The 13234-nt window shown below is 46.3% G+C and overlaps 1 protein-coding gene and 1 pseudogene across 1 annotated transcript in view; both read right to left on the reverse strand.

Annotated features, from left to right (window-relative positions):
• The window catches only part of FOXN3 (forkhead box N3), a 479473-nt gene that overhangs the window by 137733 nt on the left and 328506 nt on the right, over positions 1 to 13234 (reverse strand). The gene's annotated exons all lie outside the window — the stretch shown is intronic.
• Positions 1951 to 3355, reverse strand: LOC108535890 (adenylyl cyclase-associated protein 2 pseudogene; annotated as a pseudogene).

Genomic DNA, 13234 nt, shown 5'->3' on the forward strand with positions numbered 1-13234 from the left:
CTCCATGCAGAATTCTGCAAAGATCCAAAGAGACAAAAAGAGATCAGGTAGAAACCTACCAAGAGTGGCCCATTTCAGAGGCTGACAATTACGGAAAAGGCATGACTGAAGTGATCAGACCACAACCAGCGAGGCCCACAAACACTGTAACTGAGAGTGTGGCAAGATTCCTCAGAGGGCAATATACCAATCGTGGTAAGAAATGGAATTGCTCTGTAAACTTAGCCAGATGTTGAAACCGGAGACTCAAGTGATTTCAAAGTTATCAGCCTGCACATAATTATTATGTGCCCAATACCACCAGGACCCATGAGAATCTGACAGGTGGCAGCTGCTCTGGCACCCGATCTATTGTGCTTATTTTATTCTACTTTTAAACAATTAGAATTTTACTTTATTTCAGAATAAGTTTACAGTTGAAAAATGATGTTTACTATCAACATTACACGAACAAAACTTTTATAGCAAAACCTTGGTATGTAAGCATTAATAATCCAAATACTATATCGATAAAGAAGATATTTTTAAAAAGGAAATGACATACTCCAAAGGCTGTAACAGGCAATATAAATGTACATATATACTTGTACTGGGTCCGTAAGCATTATATTGTAATTCATTAAATGTGATCCAAGAAGTTGCAGATTTTTCAACACTACATACTGCAAAGATACAAAGGACTATCATAACTTCTCTTAACATTGAAAGACACATGGGGCCAGGTGCGGTGGCTCACGCCTGTAATCCCAGTTGGGAGGCGCAAGTGGGTGGATCACTTGAGACCAGGAGTTTGAGACCAGCCTGACCAACATGGCAAAATCCTGTCTGTACTAAAAATACAAAAATTAGTTGGTCATGGTGGTGTGCGCCTATAACCCTAGCTACTCAGGAGGCTGAGGCATGAGAATCGCTTGAACCCAGGAGGCAGAGGTTGCAGTGAGATGAGATCATGCCACTCTAGGTGACAGAGCGAAATTCCGTCTCAAAAAAAAAAAAAAAAAAAAAGGAAAGGAAAGAAAAGGAATAATTCCTTAGGCTTTAGGAGAAGTAATACATCTATGGCTTTTCTCGTGTTCATTTTTGTGACTGGTTAGCAAGTCTGGCAGGCAGAAAATAAAAAATTAGACTACAATAAAACATTAAAGACACCGTTTAGAAGGCATCTGATATTTAACATGCTCAAAATTGGAAAACAGACACTGAGCTTGATTTTTGGGCAACATTGCGAGGTATTATACAGCAAAAACATTGTTTCCTCCCATCAATCTGTTGACATAAAATCTGTTATGTAGAGAAGTTTTCAAATGACACAATAGAAAAACATATAAGATGAAGAATTAGAATTTATACTTTTGGTTTTTAGTAACTATAAAGAATATAGGTCTTTCAAGGACCAAGAAACTGAATTTGGTCCTTAATATGCAATGTTCTTACATCTTTTAAAAGCGTGGGCTGAAATACGTACTCCTGCTGACAGCGTATCCACACTGCCAAAGGTGAACATGTGGTCATAATAAGAAAAAAATCGTACATTTCTCAGGGCACACTACTACCACTACATCATATTGAAATTGTCTAGAAGATAAACATGTACATCTTTTTTTCAACAAGCAATTAAACATACGTGGAAAACTGAATCGTGCAGTATTTTTACCTATCAGTTACTATGTTCGTAATATGAGGCGAACAGATTTCTTTTTTTCCTCTTTAAATCCATAATGTTCACAAGTCACCACGTGGAACTAAAATCACATGCGCAAAGGCAAATCATGAAGAAACGTTAAGTATTTCCAAATGCCCATGACGGCGTACTAGAAACGATGCTGTGTCTATAGCACGGAGTTGCTGGAGGCCAAAACTACAGAGGTAGGTGCTACTGCAACTTCCAGCTCTTCACTGCTGCTTGTTTGATGGAGGGACTCAGGTGAGGGGGCTGGGTCTCTCGGGAGGTTAGCCCATCATTTCTGCAGGTTCACTGACCAACTTGGATCCATCCCATGCTGTCTAACTGCTCAGGGACAGGAAATTCTCCGTCATTACCACCCTGACGAATAAGTATATTCATTTTGGATGATGTGATGCTCACAATCTCACTGTCTGATGCATCTTCCCCCAGTTAGGTATGTGTGGCCACCTTCGGTCTTACTAGTGGAAATTGCTGGTACTCTCCCCATTACCTGGATTTGAATGTCCTTGGGGTTGGTCGCTTCCACAATGCCCACCACACCATCAAACATCTGACCAAACTTCTTACGGTTATCCACTGGAGTGGAGTTTACTTTCCCTTTCATCGGGAGAGTTGATTTTTCACATTTGAAAATGTAAGCCGCATGTTTCAGCTCAGGCTCTGAAATCACAAGGTCATTCCTGTCTTCTTGGTACTCTGCTCTCCATTTACTTCCTTCCAACTTGAACACGGGTGCATGTTTCTGGGAAGGATGAGGTTTGGGAGATGTGGGACTTGGAGTGTGGCTTCTGGGGAGAGATGCAGTTTGCCCTCCGTGAGCCTGCAGGCTGGGATTCTTGTATAGACCTTCTGGTCATCTGTGACGTGCCAGAGCCCTGGTTCTGCCGGGTTAGGGCTTCTCCTTGGTTAAGCCGGGCAAATAAAGCTGAGCATGAAGGAGAGGACTCTTCTTTTGTGTCTTCATTCTCAAAAAGTGGAGGGGGCCCTGGAGGAGGTGGAGGAGGAGGATGTGGAGAAAGGTCAGGCCCTCAGGATAGAACAGAAAGCGCTGATGTGGGCGCTGCTCCACAAGAGGCCCATGGTGTGGTGCTCCTTGATGTATGCTTGAAACTCACTCCAAATGTTCACATGACCTCACCCAATCCACACCGTGTAAGGCGTGTGTTTGTAGCCCTTTAAGACTGTTAGTGGAAAAGGTGGCAGCATCACACATCTCGCTGACGTAAGGACTGGATTTGGGGGACACAGTTATGCAGTCAAGGGCAGGGAGGCTTTTGCTGACAGCCAAGAGATGACTAAACATGTTACTCCCTTGGTTTCTCTCTCGGAAGGTGTGGATTTCTGAATCGTTTCTGTTATGGGTTTCAGAAATGCAGCCATGCATTCTCTTGGGGTTGTTGGTCTTGAGATGCCATCAGAAGGAAAGCCCCGTAACACCCTTTCTGCACGAGTCTCCATGTCACCAGCAAGGATCCTACTGTTCTTCAAAAACTCGGCCACCATGCTGTTCCTCAACTTATCAAAGGCTTCCACAGAGGGTGCCACACCTCCACTGACACTCTTGCCTACCCTACCACGCCCGGGGGGCCTGTGGAACTCTGCAGAAAACAACTCCAGGTGGCTGATAACCCACTCCAGCCTTTCCAGCAGTCCCTGCAAGCCTGCCATTCTGCTTAAATGCCCTAGGGTCCTGTCCTCGCAATGCAGATCTGTCGCTGGTCACTCATGCCCTCTTCCCGTGGCCCTTATTGCATTGTTTTAAATATACTGAAGTTTCATCACACTCCCCAAAGCCTGCCATGAAGTTAGGACTTCATTCCTTGAACATGGTTTGCGAACTGCTATTGACCTGCGGCAGGATTTCTTAACCTTAGCATTACTGACATTCTGGATTGGATAATTCTTGTCCCGGGACGCTACACTGTGGATGGTAAGACGCTCAGCAGTCTTCCTGGACTCCCATACTAGACACCAGTGACACCACCTCATCAGATGTGACAACCAAAAATGTCTCCAGTTATTGCCGTGTGTCCACTGGGGGATAAAACTGCTCCCAAATGAGAACCCAGGAACGCTGGCCCCAATTTCTCCACTCATCAAGTCCCAAACCTCCGTCTCCACCTTTCGGCAGGCACCGTCACCTCCTCTTTTCTAAACCAAGGACATGCCCTTCCTTCCACCTCCGTTTGCTGGCTCCATTATTTCTGCCTGCGTGTGCATCTTCTTACTTGCCAAAGTAACATCTCTATTACATTTCTTTTCCTCTAGTATCTTTCCTCCCTCCACTACCCCTTGTCTCTACTCACCTCCCCCTCCCCAGGACTGATCAGTTCTTATCTTAACCACTGCCACACATAAACTGGTGTCCTAGTCCTCCTTTTGGCTTCCATTATTCTTTCCTGTACTCACAAATCCCAAGAGCTGGGACTGACAGCCCAGCCTCCACTCCCTCCACTCCCTTATGTCACCACCACAATCCTCTTCCTGCCAGGGGTCACCTGGGTCCCCCAATTCCCCAGGGGTTATGGTTTGCATGCGTCTCTCCAAAATTCATGTGTTGCCAAGGTAACAGTGTTAAGAGGTAGGACCTTTAAAAGGTGATTAGACCAGGAGGGCTCCTTCCTCATGAATGGGATTAGATGCCCATATAAAGAGGCTTAAAGGAGGGAGTCACCCCCCTTTCCTGCCTTCTGCCATGTGAAGACACAGTGCTCCTCTCCTCTGGAGGGTACAGCGTTCAAGGCCCCATCTTGCAAGCAGCACTCACCAGACAATGAACCTACCGCAGCCTTGATCTTAGACTTCCCAGCCTCCATCATTGCGAGAGATACATTTCTGTTGCTTGTAAATTACCCAGTTTGTGACAGCAGCACAAACAGACTAAGACTAGGGGTCACTGCCCTTGATGTCACTCCAGCCTCTCTCCCCTCTACACCGCATGACCTTCCATGTGCACTCACATAAAGAGGCCTCTTTCTGAGTTATATATTTTTGACAATATCTCTCAAAAATCCTTTCCACCATTAGCTACAGAACACCCTCCTAGTCTGGGTTCTGCTCCTCCCACTCTTCTTTCTGGACAGTTGGCTAGCTCTCTTCCCAGGCTCAGCCCCACCATCAGAGCATTCCTAGAGTCCTAGCCCTCTCCTCTTTTTCTTCTCATGCTCTTTTCCTAGGAGAGTTCATGGAAAGGTTGGGTTTGCCACTTCCCCACTACCAGCTGATTTTGTTTCCAGATGCTGGAGGGTATCTCCAGCGGGCTCTGCACAGATCAGCTTTCAACTGCCCCATATCTGCTCAAACCAGAAGGCAGCTTCCCCCCTTTGCCTTGCTTGCCAGCTCCCAGGGCACGCTCTCCATGCTGCCCAGGATTTATCAGTGTCTGTATTCATTTGCTGGGGTTGCCGTAACCAAGTGCCACAGACTAGGGGGTTTAAGCAACAGAAATTCCTCGTCTCACAGTCCTGGAGGGCAGAATTCCAAGACCAAGGGGTCACAGGGCTGGTTCCTTCAGAGGGCTATGGGGGAGAATCTGTTCCTGGCCTCCCTCGCAGCTGCTGGTTTTGCTGGTGTTCTCTGGCTTGCAGGAGCATCGCCCTGCCTTCATCTTTACACGGCATTCCCTGTGTGTGCAGCTGTCTTCAAATTCCCCCCTTTTCTAAGGACATCATCACATTGAGTCGGGGGTCCAACCCACTCCAGGGTGACCTCATCTTAACTAATGATATCCTGCAAGGACCTTATTGGAAATACGGGCACACTGGAAGGAAGGGCACATTCTGAGGAACTGGGAGTTAGGACGTCAACATATGAATGGGGCGGGTGAAAGCACAAGTTGCCCCAGACAGTGGCTATCTCCCTCCCACACGCAGTCTCGCAGTCTCTCCGGGCTACACCGAGACACCTGTGTCTGTCTTTTCCTGCATCCCTAATACCTACTGCAGTGCTTGGAACCTGGCTGGCACAAATGTCTGTTGAGGGAAGTAAAGTTTATCCTTTAATTCAGCATTCCTCAAAGAACAAAAACAGAAGAAAAAAACGGACCCAGCCTTTGGTAATCACCTGGCAAATGCTCTAGTTTAAAATTCTGGAGACTCTGACACCTTCCTCAGCTACGTCCCTGCCTCCAGTCCCCGTCGGGGGCCACATGTTCTTCCCAAGGGCTCCTGCACTTTCCTTTCCTTTCAGCTTCTACTCCCAGGACTGGGGTCAGCTCAAGTTAAGACGCCCTCTCCTGAATCATAACAGGCCTCCCTGCCTCCAGCCTCCCTCCCCACAGCAGGCAGCCCTGCCTGACACCTCAGCAGCCTTCTCAAAGCACAGCATCTTCAGGCGCAGTCCCCAGGGTCTGCCAACTTGGAGAGGTGTCCAGAGTGCCATCGCGGGTGGGGGACTGGTATCAATGTCAACAAAGCCTCTCATTTTTCATGTGTCTCATACACCGAGTTTCCACGTGCATCTGCATTCGAAGAGTCTGGTGGTTACAGAAATGTGAACGTGCCAGAGGCATCTGAACCACAGCAACTCCATCACAAATAGGGGCTGGGTAAAATGAGGCTGAGACCTGCTGGGCCGCCTACACAGATGGTGAAGGCATTCTGAGTCACAGGATGAGACAAGAGGTCGGCACAAGATGCAGGTCATAAAGCCCTTGCTGATAAAACAGGTTGCATTAAAGCCAGCTGAAACCCACCGAACCAAGACGGCAATGAAAGGGACCTCTGGTCGTCCTCACTGCTACACCCCCACAGCGCCATGACAGTTTACAAATGCCATGGCAACATCAGGAAGTTACCCTATATGGTCTAGAAAGGGGAGGCATGAATAATCCACCTTGTTCAGCATATCATCAAGAAATAACCATAAAAATAGGCAGCCAGCAGCCCTCGAGACTGCTCTGTATATGAAGTAGCCATCATTTTGTTCCTTTACTTTATTAATAAAGTTGCTTACACTTTATGGAATCGCCCTGAATTCTTTCTTGTGTGAGATCCTCTCCAAGAATCCTCTCTTAGAGTCAGGATCGGGATGCCCTTCCTGTGACAAATGCTTACAGGGCAGGGTGAGAGCTGATCGGTACTGGTGCCCCTCAGAAGCCCTCCTGTTCCTTCCCAGCATGTCCCTCCTGCTCTCAATATGCCACCTGGCACAGGTCACCAGAACACCTGCACCCCAGAGGCTTCTCGGGCCCATGCAAACCCAGTCTCTCCCTCTGCTGCCTGAAATGCCCTAGACCCTTGTTCTCTTCACCTGTCACAGCTTATTCATCCTTTGAAGTTCAGCTTGAATCCCAGGTACCCAGGACACCTTATCTGGTCACTCTCACCCTGCAACCTCTCCCTCCTCTGAATCCTTCTGGCAAATACCTTCTGTGCAGCTCATCTGGGAATTAACTGCACTCTGCAGTGTCTTCCCATTCTAATGCCTTATACCTTTAACCCACAGGTATGTGTGTCTCACCTTACCATGGCAGATGTCACGTGAGCAGAGGCTAACAGTGACTCCTCTCATAGAACTTGGCCAAGTTCACAACACGTGGAAGATGGCTGTCATTATTCTAAGTGATTCTGAAAAACAGTGGGAATGCTACCTGCACCTCCCACACAGAATGATCTCAAACACTAGATTATTTTCTTTTCTTTTTTTTTTTTTGAGGCAGGGTCTCACTCTGTCACTCTGTCACCTAGGCTGGAGTGCAGTGGCACAATCACAGCTTACTGCAGCCTTAACCTCCCAGGCTCAAGCAATCCTCCCACCTCAGTCTCCTGAGTAGCTGGGACTACAGGTGCATGCCACCATGCCTAGCTAATTTTTGCTTTTTTTTTTTTTTTAAGAGACGGGGTCTTGCTATGTTGTCCAGGCTGGTCTTGAACTCCTAGGCTCAAGAGTTCCTCCTCCCTCAGCCTCCCAAAATACTGGGATTACAGGAATGAGCCACCATGCCCGGCCAAGATTTTTAAAACATCTCTTATACATAATTAAGTCTCTCACAAAGAAACTAACCTATAGTAACACATCTTCTTCTACTATCATCATCTCAAATAAAACTCAAAATCTTTAAAATGGAAAGAAAATTATAAATCTCATCATTAATAGTAAGTAATAGATAAGGTAATTTGGATTCCTCTTTTCTGAGATTTCTTGATTCCTTAGGAACAGATAAATAACTAGATAAATACATGTATATTTTTTATAATATGGGATGCAAGTTTGAGAACATACTGAAAAAATTCTGCTTAAAACCACGGCTACAATTTTCGATGCATACAGCTTATGATACATCTCATGAACAGATGCAAAGGTGTTTATCATTATCTTTGTGCTACACAGTTTCTAATTTTACATATGAAAACCAAGGCATCATTCAGTATAAAGTACATTATTTGCATGATATATTTGCATTTGTAAAACACCCACATTTACTTTTACTGCTTAATAGGCTCTGATTTAAATGGGCCACTCTATATAAATGGAGCACACGGGTTCTCCACTCAATGGTGTTGATAAGAAAACTACTCCTTTTAGATGCAAATGAGCCTACTAATCACAATTAGAATGGTGGAGTTGAGGGAGGCAGAGCAGCTGGGCCAGGAGCTCCCAGTCTAGTAGGGCCAGTTTGGTTCTAGCTTCATCTCTGAGGCAGCAGCTTGGGACTTCCCCAGAGGACATCTGCCCAGAGGCCCCAGGGACAAACTCAACATTTCTCAAAGTCTCGCTCTGTCACCTAGGCTGGAGTGTAATGGCACGATTTTGGCTCCTCGCAACCTCCACCTCCTGGGTTCAAACGATTCTCCTGCCTCAGCCTCCCAAGTAGCTGGGATTACAGGTGCCTGCTGCCATGCCCAGCTAATTTTTGTATTTTTTAGTAGAGACAGGGTTTTGCCATGTTGGTCAGACTGGTCTCCAACCCCTGACCTCAGGTCATCCACCTGCCTCGGCCCCCTAAAGTGCTGGGATTACAGACGTGAGCCACCACACCCAGCCTCAACTCAACATTTCTAAAGGGGCTGGAGGAGAGGAGAAAGAGCTTCAGAATTCCGGCCTGTTGTGTTAGTGTGGATGAGTCTATCCATGGCCTTTGTCATCCCAAACCTGTCCAAGGGGCCAGATATTAAGCAATACAATTCAAACATAAGTGGAGTCACAGGAAGGAGAATAGCATTTTTTAAACTAACAGAGGAAAGGCAAGTAAAAGGAAAAGCTAAGTAACTATGTAAGACATTACCCAGACTAATGCCACAGAGGCAGCTCAAGAGACATCCCCTTAAAAGGGTGCAGCCACTGTGAAAAGCAGTATGGCGGTTCCTAAAAAAATTAAACATAGAATGCCATAAAATCTAACAGTTCCAATTCTGGATATATACCCAAAAGAACGGAAAGCAGGGACTTAAAGAGATACTTGTACACCCATGCTTATAGAAACATTATTCACATCTGGGTGCAGTGGCTCACGCCTATAATCCCAGCATTTTGGGAGGCCAAGGCAGGAAAATTGCTTGAGGCTAGGGGTTCGAGACCAGCCAGGGCTACCTGGAAAGACCCTGATTCTACAAAAAAAAAAAAAATTTTTTTTAGTCACTGGGTATGGTGGCATACACCTGTAGTCCCAGCTACTTGGGAACCTGAGGCAGGAGGATGGCTTGAGCCCAGGAGTTCAAGGTTACAGTGAGCTATAATCACACTACTGCACTCTGGCCTGGGTGACAGAGAGAAAAACATGTCTCTAAAAGAACAAAACAATGAGAAGAAAAAAAGAAACATTCACAATAGCCAAGAGGAAGAATCAACCTAACTGTCCCTCAACGGATGCATGGATAGACAAAACGAGAGAATATTATTCAGCCTTTAAAAGGAAGGAGACGCTCACCTACGTCATAACACGAACCTTGGGGACATTATGGTAAATGCAATAAGCCAGTCACAAAAAAAGACAAACACTGTGTGATTCCACTTATATAAGGTATCTAGAGTCATTAAATTCATAGATAGAAAGAGAATGGTGGTTGCCAGGAACTAGGTGGAGGGGAATGGGGGGAGTGGTTGTTTAATGAGTACAGGGTTTCAGTCTTGGAAGATGAAAAAAAATCCTGTAGATGAGGGCAGTGCTGGCTGCACAACAACTGAATATCTTTAATGACACCGAACTGTAAACTTTAAAAATGGCTGGATGGTGCCACTGCACTCCAGCCTGGGCGACAGAACGAGACTCCATCTCAAAAAAAAAAAAAAAAAAAAAAAGAAAAAAAGGCTGGATGGTACATTTTGTTTCATTTCATGTGTCTTTGACCACAATTTAATAAATAAATAATAGATAGATGACAGACAGACAAACAGCCATTTCCTAATGGCTGGCCAGACAGTACATACGGCAGGTGGATGCCTCTGCTGCTCCACTGCAAAGCTCTAGAAATAAGGGCTGCTTTCCCCCACTCTCTTTTCTCTCACTCATCCAGTCACTGAATAACCATGTTTTTACATTGCTATGAGGACCCTGTGACAGTTACCATCCTGTCCTCCAAGAGGCAGGGGACATGGATGGCAAATTGGCTCAAGGATTCTGAGATGTACAGAGAAACCCCTGCAGCTGCCTTTGGATGCTTTGGTTACTATGCCAAGAATAAAACCAGACACTTGAATCTTCTGGACAATGTCCCTCTTGTTGGGTAGAATACACTGATAATCTCTTCCATGAGGTCCATGCTCATTCCTTGATCCTCGACTGAATCTTCTCTGAGCCCTAAAAGTGCTGCTGTGGGACTTCAATGCCAACTGTCCTGCCAGTTCTCCAGCTGCCTCCCTCAAAAAACTATAGATCCTCCAAAGGTGACATCTACCTTCTGGGTGCTCACACCCAGTATGTGCTCAATAAGTGCTGCTATTATCACAGCCTAGAAAGTAGCTGATATGGTTTGGCTGTGTCCCTACCCAAGTCTCACCTTCAACTGTAATAATCCCCAAGTGTCAAGGGTGGGGCCAGGTGGAGAGATTTGAATCATGGGGGCGGCTTCCCCCATACTATTCTCAAGGTAGTGGATAAGTCTCACAAAATCCAATGGTTTTATAAATGGGAGTTCCCATGCACAAGCTCTCTTGCCTGCCACCACGTAAGATGTGCCTTTGTTTCTCCTTTCCCTTCTGCCATGATTGTGAGGCCTCACCAGCCATGTGGAGCTGTGAGTCCATTAAACCTCTTTCCTTTACAAATTACCCAGTCTTGAACGTCTTTATTAGCAACATGAGAACAGACTAATACAGCAGCCCTTCGATATCTTCTCTTTGGTACACTCCTGAGGAGCTGAAACCTGGAGGCTCTGCTCTATCCCATGGAATCTCTCCATCTCAGCCTCACTGATCCCCAAATATGGAAGCCAAGTCCCTCAAGAAGCAGCTTGCCTCGGAGATGGAGATCATAGAAGTGGCCCTGGGATACCTTCTACACCTCCCACTCTGGCCATGCTGACCTCAGAGAGGGACCAGGTGGCCGAGTCTGGACTGGAGGGACTCTGAGACTGAGGAGGCCCAGCCACTCCCTCTTTCCTTTGGCAGTAGCTTCACGGAGGTCTTGACAATCGGACAAAGGGCTCCAGTGCGACAGGTGGAACCAGCTGAGGACTAGACAATGTTAGTGTGGCTAGAGTGCTTGATCCAAAGACAGTGGCAAAACCTTACCTAAAATCCCCTCCATCAAGAGCAAACACATGGTGGGTAAAAATTCACTTCACCTTGAAGTGAATCACAAGGAAGCAAGAAGACTGGCCACACCTGCATCTTCTGTCCCAGCACAGCAGCATCATTTTGAGGTGGTGACCAACAACCACACCCTGCCCTTATCTAATGTGAGTAACACAACCCCCCCATTACTCCATGAACTGATACAATATTCAGCGGAAGTACCTCACTAATAAAGACAAAAGTCACTGTGACCTGTTTATCTTTCAGGATTTTAGAGATCAAGAAATGTACTTTTTTTTTTTTTGGGGGGAGATGGAGTCTCACTCTGTCACCCAGGCTGGAGTGCAATGGCACAATCTTGGCTCACTGCAACCTCCACCTCCCGGGTTCCAGCGATTCCCCTGCCTCAGCCTCCCTAGTAGTTGGGACTACAGGCACCTGCCATTATGCCCAGGTAATTTTTACATTTTTGTAGAGACAGGGTTTCACTATGTTGGCCAGGCTGGTCTCCAAGTCCTGACCTCAGGTGATCCGCCCTCCTCGGCCTCCCGAAGTGCTGGGACTACAGGCGTGAGCCACCGTGCCCAGCCAAGAAATGTATGTATTTTAATCCAAGTTTTTGACAGTCTGGCTCCTGGTACTTCCTATGATGCTGAAAACCAGTCACAGACAAGAAAATAAACTATTTGTGGAAAAATTGTGATTTCCCTTGATTATTCATTTCCTCCCTTTGAGAGCTAGTCCCATCCCACAGTCCACCACGAAGATGAGAGACATAAACACTGATTTTGGAAAGCTGATGACATAGAAGGGACACCTCGATCTAAATGCTGTATCAGGAAGACCTAATCCAGGCACTCAAATGCTAAAGTTGTATGTAATAGTGCAGATGTTTGTTTGCTTGTTTGTTTATTTATCTAAGACAGAGTCTCGCTCTATTGCTCAGGCTGGAATGCAGTGGCACGATCTCAACACACTCCAAGCTCCGCCTCCAGGGTTCAAGCGATTCTCTTGCCTCAGCCTCCAAGTAGCTGGGATTATAGGTGCCTGCCACCAGGCCCGGCTAATTTTTTTGTATTTTTTTTTTAGTAGAGACGGGGTTTCACCAGGTTGGCCAGGCTGATTTCAAACTCCTGACCTCAAGTGATCTGCCTGGCGTGGCCTCCCAAAGTGATAGGATTATAGGCGTGAGCCACTGCACCTAGCCTCAGATGTTAATTTTTTATAAAACATTTTTCCTAAGGTTTATTAGATCCATTTATGGTTGGCTTCCAAGTGACAACGTGATTTTAAATTTCTAAAACGTAAGACATGCCTGTAATCCTACCATTTTGGGAGACTGAGGCAGGAATACTGCTTGAGGCCAGCAGTTTGAGACCAGCTTGGGTAACATAGGGAGATCCCATCTCTACAAAAGAAAAAAAAAATTAGCCAGGTGTGGTGACATGTACCTGCAGTCCCAGCTACTCAGGAGGCTGAAATGGGAGGATCACTTGAGCCCAGGAGCTTGAGGCTGCCATGAGCCATGATCATGCCACTGCACTCCAGACTGGGTGACAGAGTGATACCCCATCTTAAAAAGAAAATCTGGTGGGGCTCGGTGGCTCATGCCTGTAATCCCAGCACTTTGAGAGGCCGAGGCGGGTGGATCATGAGGTGAGGAGTTCAAAACCAGCCTGGTCAAGATGGTAAAACCCCATCTCTACTAAATACACAAAAATTAGCCGGGCGCAGTGGCAGGCTCCTATAATCCCAGCTACTTGGGAGGCTGAGGTAGGAGAATCGCTTGAACCCAGGAGGCAGAGGTTGCAGTGAGCCAAGATCATGCTACTGTACTCCAGCCTGGGCGACACAGTGAGACTCCGTCTCAAAAAA

This window comes from Rhinopithecus bieti, unplaced genomic scaffold (assembly GCF_001698545.2).
Source record: "Rhinopithecus bieti isolate Rb0 unplaced genomic scaffold, ASM169854v2 scaffold_12086, whole genome shotgun sequence".
NCBI lineage: Eukaryota > Metazoa > Chordata > Mammalia > Primates > Cercopithecidae > Rhinopithecus > Rhinopithecus bieti.